Source organism: Diadema antillarum, unplaced genomic scaffold, assembly GCF_040938485.1.
Source record: "Diadema antillarum isolate AM-2024a unplaced genomic scaffold, OU_Dant_1.0 seq00000059_RagTag, whole genome shotgun sequence".
Taxonomy (NCBI): Eukaryota; Metazoa; Echinodermata; class Echinoidea; order Diadematoida; family Diadematidae; genus Diadema; species Diadema antillarum.
Window position 1 is genome coordinate 2,190,076 of NW_027271164.1, and position 12,847 is coordinate 2,202,922.

A 12,847-nucleotide genomic window follows, 5' to 3' on the forward strand; every position below is an offset into this window, starting at 1 on the left:
ATAAAGTAATTGTTGTGACTATAAAGTAATTGTTGCAATTTTGCTGAGTTCAGCTTTTTCCCATATATAATGAAAGATGTATATTGATGGATTGACATTGCTACTGCTGCTAAAACAAAAATATGCATTGACATGATTCTGAGAATCTTCAGTTCAGCCTAATATGATTTGTTTGGTTCTCACAACTCTGACATACAGACCCCAAACATTTAAGTGCCTAGATTTATTACGTCGAGAGAGCCAGATAAAGCCTATTCAAGGTAGTGATGTAGCAGAGGCAGTATGAACTAAATGACGTCATTTACTTGCATTCATGATGTCACATAGAGATCTAGGGATAGCATTGTTGAATCTTTGTCTGTTTTAGTATTGAAATCGTGCAACCGCTAAGCAGCTTCAGGATCCAGTGTTGCGCTGCTGAATGCAACAAAATATGTGACGTTTACACTTCGAGAGATTTTATCATAAAGAAGAATCGTCGAGTAATGTAAAGAAGGTGGCAACGTCTCGTACTCGCATCCACATTCCAAAGGAAACATGATTCCTGCATTTATCACTTATCGATGATTATCTCATTGATAGGAATGTCCTTGACCTTATAAATGACATTAAAAAACATTTAACACATGTCAATGATTACGTATATTTAGTTACTTTTCTACCCGGATTTTCTTACCTTTAAACCGTTACATTATACTGATATTGAATAATGGTGAATTCTGAATTGGCTGGCCTGACAGTTTAGAATTCAACGGAACTAAGAAACAGTGAATGGATTATCAATGAATTCCTTGATTCCAGAAACAATGTTAACTTTAAATTAACTTTAAGCTGAATTACTATGGCCCGAAATTGACTGGCTACTTGTACAGTAAAGAACCAAAAGAATATGACAATTTGCGTATATTGTGAGGGCTGGCGAAAGAAGAAAAAAAAATGTGTACAGTGTATAAGATACTTATTTCATTACGACCTGAATGACACTTTGATGATTTAGAATATATACTTTAATTTTGCTTAACTGAACATATTTTGCATAACAGCCACATCTTTATAATATAAAAATATAAATATGATATAATACATCAATTTATAAAGCGCAAAACCTATAGCCATAATTCTTCTGCGCTGAAAGCGCATCATTAGCAAGATTTGGATTTTGCAATTCCGTAGAGACGATTAAAAATGATTTAAAGAGTTTGAAGCTAATAGAGAAGTGCAAGCGCGCCCGAACACTTCTGTCTTTTTTTTTCTCTCTTTTTTATTATTATTATTATTATTTTTTTTTTTTGGGGGGGGGGGTGGCAAAATCTCGACAGGGGCACATTTATGTGACGATGTGAGATCCTCAGTGAGGGAGCGAAGCGACCGAGCCTGGGAGGGTGTGGAAGGGGATACCCCCCCTCCCACGGTAGGGACTTTTTGTAAAAACAGAGTACAAAAGTCGCGTTAATAGAGCATTTTGAATTAAATTTCTAGGGAATAAAACATAATAAAAGAAATCACTGCAAAGGCATGGAAGGACTATAATCATAACTTAGGAAAACTATTCATTTTACTATAAGTACGGGCAGAGCGAGCGAGTCACTTTCACTTTGCCATTCGTCTGAAATGCGTTCATTAAAAGCTTAAACGTGATCGCATTGTTCGAGCAATAAAAAAAATATTCTTATTCTGCTAGAAAGCAGAGAAGAAAAGGAAAAATGCAAGGATTACTAAAGGTATGTTTCAGCGGGCACACTCGAGGATACGAGGCTACCATGTATACACTAAATTCACTCATAAGGTAATATTAGTGTATACACATATGTAATAATGTATATTGTTAGTGTAGTGTAATTTTTTTTTTCGTTTTGCCCCCTCAACATTTTATTTGGAGGGGGGGGGGGGCAAGTCCCCCCCCCCCCCCTTTCCGGCGCCCTTGGAGAAGTGTGCCTCTGGATACTACCATTGGTCATACGTTCGTTAATGGTGATTGAAAAAAATAAATGTCAATTCAATTTCTCATCGACGTCACCTGTGAAGAAGATAATGAGGAGTATGATTTTGCTGTCTGTGATAAGGTGATAAGATGAAGATGATTACAGTCAGTCCTCTGAACACTGTGGTAGAATGAACGAGAGTCTTGACTCTTGAACAGGTTCAAATTGGTCATCGTAGGAATATCCATCTTGGCCCAGAGTTTCGAAAACAGGTACTATGCAATGTTCGCAGAGTGATAAAAACAAACCCTTCAGGCAGAATTCTACAAGTAGCACGAAAGACGCTACTTAGTGGGTCAGACCATGTTTTTCATAATGATATCATTTGTTGTGACGAGGATAGCGGAGACGAAGGTGATATCATGATCGATGTGCGGTTTTTAGAGTGGACAGTGTGGCTTTCTGTGCCAATCGGAAAAGCGCGCAAAGGGTTAAAATCAACAGATGCCATTTTCCCCTTGGCCACTGTACCCACACTGATCTTTTAGATCTATAAATCTTCGACGGAGACCACGTTGTCTACGAATTGTATTGTGGAGTGGAAGTCACTAAATACGGCGTATCTAATAGTGATACAGGTATCCAAATATGAAATTTTGCGTGCATTGAATAAGTGTGCTTGTGCGTGTATGTGTGGGGGCTTATTACTCTCTTTTTGCGTTTAGAATGGCGGCGGTGACATAGGCCCTAACCGGTATGTGTGTGTGTGTGTGGGGGGGGGGGGGGTGCATGTGTGTATGTGTGTGCGTGTGTGAGTGTGTTGTGATTATGTAACTGCACTTTTTAATGTATCAACAATGAATGGTGTAGGTAATCTCCCTTAACCACTGTCTCTATATCAAAATACCATTGGCGACTAATAAATCACCTGCACTTTTCTCGACGGCTACCATAATTGTTATCTTGTCATTATCTCCGAGTGTTGTTCTCTAAAATGTTGCATTATATCAAATATTATGAACACTTATGTGTAATCAAAATACGATTTAATCCCGTGCATGTATGTTATCATAGGCGTACATGATTTCCACTTATTAAGGATAGTTATTATTATACATGTTATAATATGTCATTACCTTCTTAAAATTTGTTGTTGTACTATTAGCTTAACCCATAATATTCTGATAGGGATATCAATCACTAAATGAAGTGTTGAGACTAGAGTTTGCGTTGCCTCATCTAGACTGGTTTTTTTTTTTTTTTGTTGCAATATTTGTTTGACCTCGTAGTAGTTCCTATCCTGTTAAAGAATACTGTATTGTGTAAATGAGTATAATGATGTTGGTATTCTAAACTGTCATCTAATACCTAGAGCGTCTGTTTGCTGGCAGTGGCTTGGTCGAACTTGCGAGTGATAAACTGCCGTGATTTATTTCTTTGGTAGGATTCCAAATTTGACTTTCCGAGATAGCAACTATCGTAATTGGGTATGGAGATTCGACCAGGAGAGAACACTCAAGCTGTGCAAACTTGGCCCGCTGCGGCCGGTATATGAACGACTGTCGGAGGTGTGACATCTAGCGGCTGGGCGAGAGAAACGGGAAAACGTCCAAATACCGAGAACTCACGAGGCGCGCCAAATGAAAATGAGGGTGTCTGCTAGCTGGAGATCTTAGGTTCAAAACAAGGCTTTATTATCACGCCGCAATAAACCAGTACTCTGTCTTTGACACTATTGATAATTTGCACCATATTGGCATAAATTTCGCACGAAGGAAAGTGTCTAGAGAAAGCACTTTCCGGTTTCAACGTTTTATGTTACTGACCTCAATACCACACAAGTCAAAATTAAACAAGAAATCATAATATAGAAGTACGACACAAAGACAATTTGTATCTCATTACCAAGATATATATATATATATATATATATATATATATATAAAGAGTAGAAACAGTTGTATAAACACAGCAGGATAAAATAAATACTTATTTATATAGTATACTTATCTAAACGCTTTGATAAAGGTCTTTGACCGAAACGTCAGTCCAATTTTTTGGCTCCTGCGGTGTTTATACGACTGTTTCTACTCTTCATATTTTGATGACTGTATATATATATATATGACTATATATGACTATATATATATATGACTATATATGACTATATATATATATGACTATATGACTACATATATACATAGATAAAGATAAAGGTTTCCCTCTTTTGATCCTTAATAGTTCCAAAACTATATATCAAAGGACACAAATATTGATATGAGCAATACCACCTTAATAGTCTACAATTTTTTTTTTGGATGAAATGTAAAAATGAAAGCATAATTTAGTTTCCTTATTCAAGATTTATTTTGAAGTTAGGGTTCAGATTTTGCTTTATTTTCAACCCTCTGTACAAAACTTTAATTTTGCACAGGGGTCAATTGGTGTGTATGGGAGTGTGTGGTTTACACCCAGACAATGGTCCTGAACAATGGCCAGCCGGGTTTGAATGTTCTATTACATATTCATGAGAAATTCCATTATCACAGCTAATCTGTATTCATCCTAAAATGTAGTGTATGCAAGCACATGAAAAACATTATGTGCTTAATCTTTTCTTGTCAATGCATTTTACCCTTTACCATGAATTCAGACTAACAGTGCCCAGTGTCCTGCGTAAAGTTCAATTTTGTACCGAGAGTTCAAATTTGATGAAAACCTTAAACATAACTTTAGAATTAATCATGGATTTAATGAAACTGATTCATGCTTTCATTATCCAAATCACCTCCAACTAAGCTGTACTCTGTTCACACTTTTCAGCTTGTACTCATATCAATGACAGTGTTATCTGATGTATAGTTTTTGCACCAAAAGTGGGAAATGTTTTTTTGTAACACCAATACCTGTACACATACATGCACGATTAACCCAAGTGTAGCATACCGTGGTATTTGAAAATCTCTCTTTAAAAAAAGGGTGAGAAAAAGATACACTGTAATACATTTGAAATTCTCTCTTTTATAATACGGAGTGAAAGACATTATACCGCGTATACAACACACACAAAGTCGCAATCACTCTTTGGGGAAATTATGAGAAGGAAACATCTATACAATCTGAAATAGCTTGAATAAATGAACAGTGGCTTTCGTTCTCTACCCTCCTCAAAATATTATATAACCACGAAGGACTGAAGAAAGCGTTAATGCATTTTGAAGTAATGTGCGCGTTTTGGCGCCACTCTTGCGTAGAGCAGGCATATTAGATAGTGTAGAATATCAGATAATGTATGTACACAAAAGAGTCCTCGACCACCATGATTGTCGCCTGATGAACTCCCCCCCCCCCTTCCCTCTTCCCCGTCTTCTCGTCACTAGCTGGTGAATCACATCACTGTCTTCCCGCCTTCACTTCCTGGCCCTCATTGAAGACTGGACGCCTGACTTGGCACGAAGCTAACACGTTGGGATGATGCACCTGCCGTAGCTCACTCCTACCATTGATCGACTCGTCCGCCGATATGTAGCGATCTACGGCAGCTTGCTTCATGTCGGGCGAGGGTGCGGCCAGAGGGGACCGTGTGGGCGAAGCTAATCAGAAGGCTGTTGACGACTACGGCCAGCGTTACTCTTATTTTTCATTATTTTTCCCCATTCCGTCAAGGGGATCTCATTTGGGTCATATTTGGTCTAGTATGATTAAGTTTCCTTTTCAGTCGTGACTGTCCTCTGCCTGTACACTCGTTCGCAGAGCTTCCTATGCGATACTTCTAGCATCACCCTTAAAGATTTCTGATTTTCCCGTCTTCCAAATTTTCATGAGCAATGATAGATGGAAACACATGGAAAACGATGAGAAAAAAATATTGTTGTTTCACTAAAAATGTTGACACTTATTTCTTAATCTTAATTTTTTTTTTAAAACAAAGCTATACATCTAAGGCACACATACACACACACACATTATACGTGATGTTACAAATCTATATTTAAGCATATCATATACAGTAGTATAATACTTGTACACTAATGTATTTTCTATATAGATCTAACACGTTTAATGTACTCTTCCAGTGGATTGATTAAAGGAATCAATTTCGCATGTTATAAAGTCATGATATTACATCGTGATTGCTAGTGATTTCTCGATTTTTAAGAGGGTATTCTGTAAGCTTACATGTTGGATGCGCATTTAAGGAGACCGCATATGACAAACAAGATGAAGGGTAATAATTTACTTCCAAACTAATACTGGTGATATCCCTACCAAAAACATGATAACAAAACAGATCAGTATTGAAGGAAGTGAAAGATGTGTAGCGGATGCTCCTCTAGTCCCGTTCTCCTCTCGCTCCTTGTCGCTATTATAAAGCATGTTATGAGTTCTTGGGACCCTTTTTTTCTTGGTACGTAAAACATAAGTTGTTACTATCGATATCATTACCGCAGCTGTCATTATATTATCACTTGTTTGAGATGTGGTATTATAATTCTTCACCGCGTTTTCCTCTAACAGTATTAACTTTTATATTCTTTGACGTACAGTTTAAAAACACATCTTTACTGTCATAATTATCTGAATCAGTACAACCGCTATTTTAAGCACACATTGTGTATACGTAGGAAGTTCAAAGTTTGAAACTGTTCTTTTTTACATCTTAAATATCAGGTCGATGAACTTGAACCACAGGCAACACTCTTTGACATTTTCTCTATCAATATTGTGAGAGTGAATAACAAAGGGGAAAAATGTTATAAGTGATATTACTATCGCGATGTCGTTATAGACAATAGGAAGAGAGTTGCTCCAGAATGGAATCCGAAGTGAACTCTGCAAAAGATTTGAGTTGGCACCTTTCAAAATCTGTTTATAAGTCGGTATATGATCATATACTATGACAGTATATATATATATATATATATATATATATATATATATATATATACATATATTAATACATACATAAATCAAACAAAGATTACAAAATGGATGGATTGCCCATTTCAGATCCATTTTCACAATGAAGTGAATTGTGTGAACTATAATTTACCATAAAACTTGATCAAGTCATAAGAGATAAATTTAGGGTAGTCAATCGCAATGTGCTTGAGCTGATACTTTAATTTATTGCTACACTAATTCCTGTCAAAATGTCAGTCTGTGAATGCCCCCTATTGATGCATGTAAACTGGGCGAGCAGAGAGCCATTATATGCTTAATCCATACCATGTTTCTTGATACCAGTTATTTTTTTCGAATCTGTGATGGGAAAGGCCTAGATAATGATTAAGATATTTAAACAATTAGCATGCCCCAAATCCGAAGGTAATTTCGGCACCTCATCAGAATTGAGAGGTGAATGGTAACAGTCATTTGGATTTCATGAACCAGTGATGTCACCTTTAAAAAATGTCATTCCACAAGGTGTTTTAAAAGCTCAACTTGCACCAGTACATAGATAGATGTTGTAAAAGGGTGACAGTCAAACATGTTGTGAAGCTCCTTAGAATCAGTCTAGCCCGTATGGGATTAATTGTCTTAACCTTTGAGGAACAATTTAAATAGCCATAAATTTCAAACTGAGATGGCAACAATCATCGTTATGTCTGGTTATATTTTTTTATGAGTTTAAATACAAGGGATATAAAGAAATCATAACTGAATTTACCACTGAAAATGAAAAAAAAAAACTCCTTCAAGCCAGCCCACCAAGGCGGACCCTAATCCTTCAAAATGTCACGTAAGATAACTGACCTAGTTTCTTCTTATCGGGATCATGATGTTCTGTAATTTGTACTCACGACTTAAAGTTGTCAGGCTTAATCAAGACAATGAATCAGTAATTACCGGGGTTTAGAATGAGATATATATTTGAAATAAAGAAAACGTTCTAGTGTTCCATTTTGAACATATTCATCAACATTGAGTCGTTGTGGTAACAATATACAAATTAATTGTTAGCTGAGTTTATATTCTCGGTGTTTGACACATTGAGTGATAGTTTTAGTTTTGATTTGTACACATGTGCTTCATTTTCATTTTTACGCTGACGACAATGATGATTATGTCCTAAGAGGTTAGAGGCTTAGGGTTGGGGGTAGGGTGGAAATCCAGGAATCTTCTACATTTATGTTGACGTATTTATTTCAGTTTTTGAAATCAATGTATGAATATATTTATAAATGAAGTCATGGGTTGGATGATTATATTGGAATAGTATAGTGTTTTTTTATGTTTTGAAGTTTGATAAGGATTATGGAGTTAAGGGATGGGGATCAGGGGTTGAGTGATACTTTTTTAATGATTGTTAAATGTTTCTTAGGGGCAACATGTGTGGGTTCACATGCCTACGGGCAATAGTAAATGTATTTACTTTTGTATGCCCTGACCCTCATGTAGTCTCCATTCATTTCATTTTCACATTATGTAACGTGTACAGTACAGTGTATCTTTTGTAATGTTCATTCTGGTTTTTGTTTCATGTTTGTGATGTTAATGATATGTATCCTATAGTTACCTGGTCGAATAAACAATAATAATAATAATAATAATAATAATAATGTCGCCATGTGAGCATTCTAAAAAACGAAAAAAAAACAAAAACAAAAACAAAAACAAAAAACCAGATGATGGTTGTGTTTCTATTGTTTCAATATTTACAAGAAGATGGTTACATTGACTTTTTATGACTTTCGGAATGGATGAAAATACTCTTTGGCGCTAGAAAAGTTTACAAAGAAGATACAACTACAGTCAGTTTTCATAAGGTCATCCGTAAGTTTTTATCTTAGGTTTAATTCTTTGATGACTAGCAATTATTATATGACTAGTGAACCGAAAAGTTCAGGCTAAACCAGAATACAAAAGTCTTCAATTAAGTCCTAAAGTACCATCGAGAAAACAATAGATGTGTGCATTTTCCCAAATGTAAAGCCTTTTGTCTTAAGAACGCCACAAGCTTTACTCAACCGCACAGACTTTTGTTGTAAATTATTTCTTCCTTTTTGTACAGTGATTGGCTGGTGATATTACAGATAATACAATCCCACATTTAGTCCCCTCCCACCCAGTTCACGCAGCGCGCATTGGTCCCGTTGCAACTACAAGTGAGCGAATCTTGCCACAGTCATCACTCCGTTCTGATATTTTTTTTTCACGAATATGTTAGCATCTAAGTCAGATAGCACCAGCGGAGCCAGCTGCTATATAAGCCGAGCTCCACTCGACCAGCTCGTCTGTCTTTTGCCTAGCGAGGGTACAGACAGGGGGTTCTAAGCAGCGGTCGAGACCACCACAGATTAGCATCAACTCGTGACGACAGGAGCGGGACAAGCGACAGGTCTTCAACACACTATAGCCGGTGGTGCTAAGAAATCCCTATTCTGTTTGTTTAGTTCTCATTGCAACACGAAACTTCGCGCTTAATTCGAATATTTTTAAGAATGCACGTAATGCGATAACATCAAATATATTCACGCATACTGGAAGATCATCTAGACAACTGATAGAGAGCACTGACAGCTAAAAAGTAGCTAATGAGTCCTCAGTAAGTAAGTTACGGCATAGTTAGATCTTTATCGCGAACATTCTCCGCAACTTATTTCATCTGTACATTTCCAGCTGAAAAGGTGCATAAGGAAATGTCACCGATAGGAGTCTTTTCTTTCTAGGTCCTCTTAAAGACTCGCTCACTCAAAGAGGATATCATTCAACCTCAAGATAAGGACAGAGACAAAATTGAGAAGAAAGACAACGTTTTTGTTTTCTCATGTAACTCTCGGAGATCGACACAGCGCTCGACCATGGACGCTGAGGAATATCGAAAGCGAGGTGAGTTGCAATTCTGAATGGTCTCTACTTATCTACTTTCAGAAACAATGAAAGCTTTAACATTTCATCTGGTCTGCGGATCGCCAGCGGCATTATCATGTTTTTATCCTACTTGCATTCTGTCAAATTGTCTGTGCATTTCTCTCAGAATATCATATCGGTGTAAATGCATTTTCGATTCCTCTCTCCTTTTTTTTTTTGCAAGGCTGTTGAATGCAATGAACAGTTGTTGTTGTTATATAATTCATCTGCATTTGAAGTTAATCATTAATCACATTTGTTTGTTACACCTACTTTCGATTTGCGACATATGTTCGCAATGGTTTGATAGTACAACAATGCGGGTCTGTGAGATACAAAAGAACTGACGAAGTGTATAACTGATAAGAATTGATATTCTCTCTACAAGTTGGAAGGGCGTATTTTCAAGCACTTCAAGTGAGTGTTAATTATGATGTATATTATAAACTATTCACACTTAATGAACATATTAAACATGTAACACTGAGTGAAAGCATGGCAGGAGTTATTGGTGCCCTTAAGTCTTCAATTTGAAGGAAACACTGTGCTCCACTGGATTTTTTTTCAGAATGAAATTTAGGATCTAGTGTTTCTTACGTCTGGACACGTGGCTGGAAAATGAGAGTAGATGCTCTAAGGGACAATCCAGCAAACCATAGGGCGTGAAGCCAAGGTAGCCGCTCATGCCTGATAAAACAAATGTCGTTGGGAGGCGGGTATGAAGGGTGATCAATACCAATGAAAAGACCGTCAGCCAGCCAGCCATGTTAATGCTTCATACTCATATATCGTATCCCTACCACTCGGGGATTGCGAGAGCTGTTTGACACCCTCTCTTCTTGTAGCAAACTGTGGCTGTATGTGTAGAAATAAGATGACACAATTGCAGTTGAATAACTTGGGAAGCATGGTTTACATTTACGGTTTGTGTCATGCTACGGCCTCCTTATCTTTTTTGTTCCACAGGAAACTGATCATGAGCATCTCGTACTTCGAACTCTCGAACTAAGATATATCACTTCGAAATGTCCTCGTTTAGGCAAATCATAGTGCCAACAAATATTGGTATGTTGTGTTTTGAGAAATTTCACACTCATGTAAGTCATGACAAAACTTTCAATAGATCTTAAGAGATTTTAACGCACAATTATACACACCGAAGTTTTTATCACGTATTCTCTATAGCACATGAGTTATTTATTCTCCCAGAAATATGATCATGTGACTGTCCTCATGTCGAAGTGTGATGGAATTCAAATTGTGCTCACACAAGGAAAACTATTCGATAGCTTAACCAATCCATTTCTCAAAAAGAATGGAATTGATCAATAGCCATCACCACATTTTATAAGACAAAGGCCATTATCAATAAACAGGTAATTATTCTATAGGAGATTAAGTTCCGGTATAGTATAGATGAAGATCTAAATGGATCAAAATAGCAGGAGCACAGGATATGATTAATGCTTCGGATATGACCATGCACTTAAACGTTAAGTGGTTTAAGTGTCTGAAGGGCAACGTACAATAACCGAGAGTTATGAAGTTTATAATTGAGCACCACAACAACAACAACGAAAAAAGCAGAGCAGTGAAATTTAGAAAAAAAAATCGGAAGGGTTGTGGTAATCTGAATATCATGAGTGAGCTAATGTAGCGTCGAACATTACATTTTAAATGAGTCATTGTAGTGAACAGCCATTTTGTTAAATGACACCCCTAATACACTTCTTGTAAAAACAGTCTTTCTTTACCTTATTCAATTTTTATCACATTTTTATATTACATAGTAATTGCAAGCCTTGTAACTTCAATGATTTTTTTCTCTCATAGACATTGATTATCATCTACGGATCTTATCTGTGATATCATCAGATAGACAGCATTTGCAATCATGAAAAAAAACAAACAATGTAAGCACGAATAAACCTCCTTAATGTTAAGAAGATGTGTATGGATATTTTGACTATTGAATAGAAAAATAGGAAGGGAGGAATATATAAGATTATGCACCTGTTTCCGGTACCCCTGCTACTGCCTTCTCATAATATCAAAATATGTTCAATGACTGCTGTTCTACCATAGATCGATATGTGTGTATCATATGACATTCTTTCTTTCTTTTCTTTCTTTTCACTCCCTCTCTCTACCTCCTATATTATTTCCTAGTTTGATACATTTAAGCGAACACTAAATGACACTAGATGTTATAAATCGCACAATTTCATAATCAAATGGCGCCAAGGGCGTTGTGTATGAATGAACGATACCTGCATTCTGTGCGCGATTTATACATGTTTAATTGCCTTTGAATGAACAATACCTAACTCATATACCAGTGTGTGTGTGTTGTATGTATGTGTGTGTGCGTGTGTGTGTGTGTATTTGTGTATTTTAATTTGAGGATGTTACATTGCATGCAGGCCTGAAGATTACATGCTCTATGGATACGCCAGAATATATGCTGCCAAATATGAAAATTGCCACAAATCAGCTTTAATCTGCGATCCTAAATCCATTCGGACGCGGTATGACTAATTTATGCTGAACGTCAGTCTGACGAGCTTAAATCCTTGGTTGACGGTAATCTGTGTTAGGTTATAGGTCTCTCCCCCCCCCCCCCCCCCCCGTCGCAAAACGTGTAATAAGGGATATTTATAATTGCACTTAAATCAAGTATGTATGAGTGTTTCCAAAAATGAAATCGGAAGTCACAGTGCATATCCAAACACTGATTAAGATACGAGTAGCATCATCCGTGATAGGACGTGGTATCGGCCTGAGGATATATCCATCTAATATTAAGGAACACAGATACAGCTCACAATATTTGCGATTAAATATAAATAAGCATATTGAGAAACAAATTGTGTACGTTGTATTCTCGACACCGCGGTTTCAGTTGCTTCATGTTCAAATCTAACCAGTCTAAGATAGCTGACCATGATAATTCTTCAGTCGCCATAAGCTATCCCGCAAAATCGAATCCCCTCCTTGAGTGACCCTACCACCACACCCCACCCTTCCAGGTCTTTCGCCTGCATCCATGTAAAATACATTAAAGATTTTTT

General features: G+C 36.9%; 1 protein-coding gene across 1 annotated transcript in view; it reads left to right on the forward strand.

The window, feature by feature from the left end:
* Positions 1-9,744: 9,744 nt before the first annotated feature.
* LOC139725804 (aromatic-L-amino-acid decarboxylase-like) overlaps positions 9,745-12,847 on the forward strand; it is a 43,891-nt gene continuing 40,788 nt past the window's right edge. The window contains exon 1 of the mRNA XM_071636882.1: positions 9,745-9,755. The gene's annotated coding sequence lies outside the window, so the exon portion shown is untranslated. The remainder of the gene's footprint in view (positions 9,756-12,847) is intronic.